The following is a 6,000-nucleotide window of genomic DNA, read 5'->3' as shown; positions in this document are numbered from 1 at the left end:
CCTGGACTCAAGCAATCATCTTGCCTCAGCCTCCTGAGTAGCTGAGACTACAGGTGAGCACCACCATGCCTGGCTAATTTTTCTATTTTTAGTAGAGACAGGGTATTGCTCTTGCTTAGGCTGGTCTTGAACTTCCAACCTCAAACAATCTTCCTACCTCGGCCTCCCAGTGGTCCAAAAATATTAAATGGATAATTCCGGAAATAAACAATTTATAAATTTTAAATTGTATGCCATTCTGAATAACATGATAAAATCTCATGCCATCCCACTCCGACCTGCCTGGCATGTGAATTATCCCATTTGTCCAGTATATCCATGCTGCATATACTATCTGCCCATTAGTCACTTAGCCATCTTGGTTATCAAATTAAAAAAAACACAGTATAGACTCTCCGTAGTTTCAGGCATCTACTGGGGGTCTTAGAATGTATCCCCCATGGATAATGGGGGACTACTGTAATAATAATAATAAAAAACACACCAAGTATTAGAGAACACATTGAAAACTGGAACTTTACTTTGCTGATGGGAATATAAAACAGTATAGTCACTTTGGAAGAGAGTTTAGCAGTTTCTTAAAAAGTTGAATATAGACTTGCCATACAACTCCACGTTCCTCTCCTAGGAATACACTCAACAGAAATTAATACATGTCTACACAAAGACTTGCACACGAATGTTCATAGCAGCATTATTCTTACCAGGCAAAAAGTGGTAACAGTCCAAATGTCCATCAAAGTAGTGAATGAATAAACAAAATGTAGTATTTCTTTATAGTAGAATACTATTCAGCAATAAAAAGGAACAAATTATTGATACATGTTACTACATGGATGAATCTCAAAAACATTTTAACTGGAAGAAGCTAGATACCAAAAGACTACATACTGTAGAATGATACGGAATTTTGCTATGGTAATGAAAATGTTCTATATCATGTTTAGGCAGATAGATACAAGGGTGTGTACAAAAATCAAAACTCATCAAAATGAATACTTGACCTAGTTTACTCAGGAGGCTGAGGCAGGAGGATTGCTTCACTTGCGTCCCGGAGTTTGAGGCTGCAGTGAGCTATGATCACACCACTGCACTCCAACCTGGATGACAGAGCAAGATGCTACCTCTAAAAAAAAAAATTGACATGTGTAGATTTTATTGAATATAAATTATGCCTAAATAAATAAAACTTTATTTGATTCAGCTATAGAAGTCCCAAGTGAGAAACGTTTATATTAGAAAGAAGGCTAAAAGAAAACTAATGAATTAAATATTACATTTACAAAAAATAACATGATAGGCCGGGTGCAGTGGCTTGTGCCTGTAATACCAGCACTTTGGGAGGCTGAAGCAGGAGGATTGCTTGAGGCCAGGAGTTTGAGACCAACATGGCCAACATAGTGAGACCCTGTCTCTACTATGGAATATTACACAGCCATAAAAAAGATAGTAAAAAAAATAAAGAAAATTATTAGTAAAAAAAAAAAGAAAAAAGAAAAGAGAAAAAAAAAAGTGAGACCCTGTCTCTACAAAAAATAAAAAAGTTAGCTGGGCATGGGGTTGTGTGCATGTGGTCCCAGCTACTCAAGAGGCTGGAGCAGGAGGATCATTTAAGTCCAGGAGTTCAAGATTACAATGAGCTGTGATTGGATCACTGCACTCCAGCCTGGGGGACACAGTGAGAGCCTACCTTTAAAAAAATATAAATAAATAAATACATAAAATTTAAAATAGCATGATAATAATAAAGGAAAACTAAAAAAAGGAAAAATATTAAAACAAAATTTTAAAATAGCATAAATCCAAAGAAAGTAGAAGGACAAAATAAAGGTAAGGAATCAATGAAATTAAAAGTACAAGAGAGAGACTTAATAAAGTCAAAAATTGCTTATCTTAGTTTGTTTTCTGCTGCTATAACAGAATACCACAGTTTGGGTATTATAAAGAAAAAAGATCTATTTGGCTCACAGTTCTGGAGGTTGAGAAGTCCAAGAGCATGGCACCAGCACTGGGTTGGCATCTGGTGAGGACCTTCTTGCCATGTCATAACATAGTGGAAGCCATCACATGGCAAAGAAGTGCACACACAAGAAGTGCACACACAAGACAAGAGAGAAAATGGGGGCCAAACTTATCCTTTTATCAGGAACCCACTCCCATAATAACTACCCCACTCTCAAGATGATAGCATTAATCACCTTTTAAAGGTCCCACCTCTCAACACAGTTACAATGGCACTTTAATTTCAACATGAGTTTTGGAGGGGACATTCAAACCATAGTGTTGGTCTTTTTTTTTTCTTCTTCTTCATTTTTTTTAGAGACTGAGTCTCACTCTGTCATCCAGGCTGGAGTGCAGTGGCATGATCATAGTTCACTGCAACCTCAAACTCCTAGGCTCAAGCGATCCTCCCATCTCAGCCTCCTGAATAGCTGGGACTATAGGCACATGCTACCATGCCTGGCTATTGTTTTTTATTTTTTGTAGAGATGGGATCTCCCTATGTTGCCCAGGCTGGTCTCGAATTCCTGGCCTCAAGCAATCCTCCTGCCTCAACCTCTTGAAGTGCTAGGACTACAGGCGTGAGCCACTGTTCCCAGCCTATTGTTATCTCTTTTGGAGTATAATACTTAAAGTTATGATTCTTGCCAAGTCTTTGTATATATTTGTTGTGGGGAATTTATTATTCACTGTTCATTTGTAATAGGAAATTCTACTTAAAAGTATTTGTTGTAGGAAAATAAATTATAATATACACACTAACCCAATAGTGATTAATGTATAATTTCACTAATATAAAAGTGGCATAAATTCACTTGTTAGTTTTGGCTTTCTCCCTATAAAGTTGTTTAAGAGCAAAAAAGTTGTGATTCTAAGAATCAATGCTGGCCGGGCGCGGTGGCTCATGCCTGTAATCCTAGCACTCTGGGAGGCTGAGGCGGGAGGATCCCTTGAGCTCAGGAGTTAGAGATCAGCCTGAGCAAGAGCGAGACCCCGTGTCTACTAAAAATAGAAAGAAATTAGCTGGACAACTAAAAATATATAGAAAAAATTAGCCGGGCATGGTGGCACATGCCTGTAGTCCCAGCTACTTGGGAGGCTAAGACAGAAGGATCACTTGAGCCCAGGAGTTTGAGGTTGCTGTGAGCTAGGCTGACGCCACGGCACTCTAGCCTGGGCAAGAGAATGAGACTCTGTCTCTAAATAAATAAATAAATAAATAAATAAATAAATAAATAAATAAATAAATAAATAAGATTCAATGCTAACACTGATGTGGAGCTTTTTCCTTTGATACTCCTCTTCTTTCTTTTTGTTAAGTGAGCAATAACCAATACTGTATTTTGAATTCTCAGTCACCGTACGTTAAAAAGATTATTTCCTCACAGTGATTTCCGTAAAATACTTTTGGGACCAGTATTTGCACCTTTAATTTTAACCAGGGCTAAATCAAAGGTAGCTCATACCTTTTTTTTCATATTAGAATAAACATACCACAAAATGTTTTTAATCATTCCTTTTGACTAACATTTAGATGCCTTACAATAGTTGTCATAATAAGCAATGCTGGATTGAACATCCTTCTACATAAGTTTTTGTGAACATGAGTAAACACTTCTTTATGATTCATTCCCAGAGATGGAATTCTGGGTCAAAGGGTGAGACATTTTAAATATTGATAGGTATACTCAAACTGCCCCCCCTTTATCCTACAGCCTTTTAATCAATGAGTAAAAAAAAAAAAAAAAAAAAAAAAAAACTGCCCCCTTTTTTTTTTTTTTTTTTTTTTTTTTTTTTTTTTTTTTGAGACAGAGTCTCGCTTTGTTGCCCAGGCTAGAGTGAGTGCCATGGTGTCAGCTTAGCTCACAGCAACCTCAAACTCCTGGGCTCAAGCGATCCTACTGCCTCAGCCTCCCGAGTAGCTGGGACTACAGGCATGCGCCACCATGCCCAGCTAATTTTTTTTCTATATATATTAGTTGGCCAATTAATTTCTTTCTATTTATAGTAGAGACGGGGTCTTGCTCTTGCTCAGGCTGGTTTCGAACTCCTGACCTCGAGCAATCCGCCCGCCTTGGCCTCCCAGAGTGCTAGTCAAACTGCCCTCTTTAGAATGTAGTTTACACTTGTCACCAATATTATATCAACAACATTCATTATAAATCTTTTAAACTTTTGTAAATTCTGAGTGTACATGTTATCACATCATTGTTAGTTTTCCTGTTCCTTATTACTAGATAGGCTGAGCACTTCACAAATGTGTATTGGGACTTGTGTTTCTTCTATAAATTGCCTACACATATTTGCAAGAGATGCATTTTCCTTGTTGTCAAAAAGCTGAAGTCAGATGTATCATTCAATAATGTTGCTTTATTTCCCAGAACACAGTGATTTCCCTGATGGCCAACGTTTGCATATATTCCCTTAAATGGAAACATTAAATTTCTCTAAATTCTTCCAGAACAGAGATATAATCCCTGAGTATAGAAATACAATGGCCCAGCATAAAATCCATCTCTGATCCAGCAAGCCCCTACCTTGTAACAAAGTCACTAGCAGCAGCACAACCCTTCCCTGTTAGTCTGGGGCACAAAAACTCCATGCAGATAATGTGCTGCATCTGCTCCTGCTGTGTAGAACCATTTCACTCCCACTTACTTCTCTATTTTTGCCCAAATCACAAATCAATCAGTAGCATTCAGTGTGTGTGTGTGTGTGTATACATGAGGCTTCTCTTTCTGCCAGTCTTTAGCCTACTAAAGGGATGTAATATATATTTTAACTCCAGTTCTATTCTTCCTTATCTTACTGATTTGTACTATAGATATTAATCCTCATGTAAGTTTTTAAAGTATTTTCTCCCAACCTATTATCTATTAAAACTGTGATATCTTTAGCCATATGAAGTGTTGAACCATTACGTTATCAGATCTGTCAACTTTTCCCTTACAGCTTTTGGGTTTCATTTTGCCTTCTTCACCGGAATTATTAAAATAACCTCCTACATTTTCTCTGTTCAAAATTTTGTCTCAACAAAATTAAATCTTAAATATAATTTTAAATAAAAGATTTAATCCCCAAATGGCTAGCCATTTTGACTACAAAATATTCTTTTCCTCACTGACATCAAACACTGCCTATAGCATAAATTACTAAAATTTTATATCTGATTATAAAGTTTGTTCCAATGACTGATCTATTCCTGCATCAATACCATACTTCTTATAAATACTGTGGCTTTGTATGCTCTAGAATGTTATATCTACTTGCCATCATGATTCTTTTTCAAATGTTTATATAATATTCTTGTGAACTTACTTTTCCAAATCTTTAATATCAGCTTGACAAGTTCTTTTAAAAGCTTTACTGAAATTTTGATTGAATTTGTAGAAAAAAATGCAAGGCACAGTCATCTGTACAATATTGAATGTTCCCATCCAAAATTACCTTTCTTATGATTCATATCTCCTTTTCTATCCTTTAGCAAAATGTTAGCTTTATTCATACATATCTCACATATTCTTATTAAATGTATACCTGGAAAGTTTATATCCATTTCATTTCAATTTGTATGTGAATACATAAACTAATAATTTTGCATGTTTATCTTGAACTGTCACCTTATTTAACTCTCTTGCCAGTCTGTTTTTCAGTTTCTGGGGTGTATTTTCTAGGTGGAAAATTTTATACCTATAAAAAATGTTGTCTCTTCCATTCCCAATATTTTTATCTCCTCTGCTAAGCCCCAGCAAACAATGTTGTAGAACTGAAGTAGCTGACATTCTTGTTTCGGACTGTAATGAGAATATAGAGAAATCATACAATATGAATTCTGATATAATGCAATAGATGATTGCTTCCCACCCTGGGAAATTTATTCTAGTTATTTCATTAACTTCACAATAACTCCATATTTTACCCAACTGGGATTTTTACCCCACCTATGGCATTATGGCAGGATGTTACTGTGCTCCAAAGTTTCATCATTAAAAACAATGG

This window comes from Microcebus murinus, chromosome X (assembly GCF_040939455.1).
Source record: "Microcebus murinus isolate Inina chromosome X, M.murinus_Inina_mat1.0, whole genome shotgun sequence".
Lineage (NCBI taxonomy): Eukaryota > Metazoa > Chordata > Mammalia > Primates > Cheirogaleidae > Microcebus > Microcebus murinus.
The sequence above is the reverse complement of the archived record's forward strand: the minus strand, read 5'-3'. Positions refer to the sequence as shown.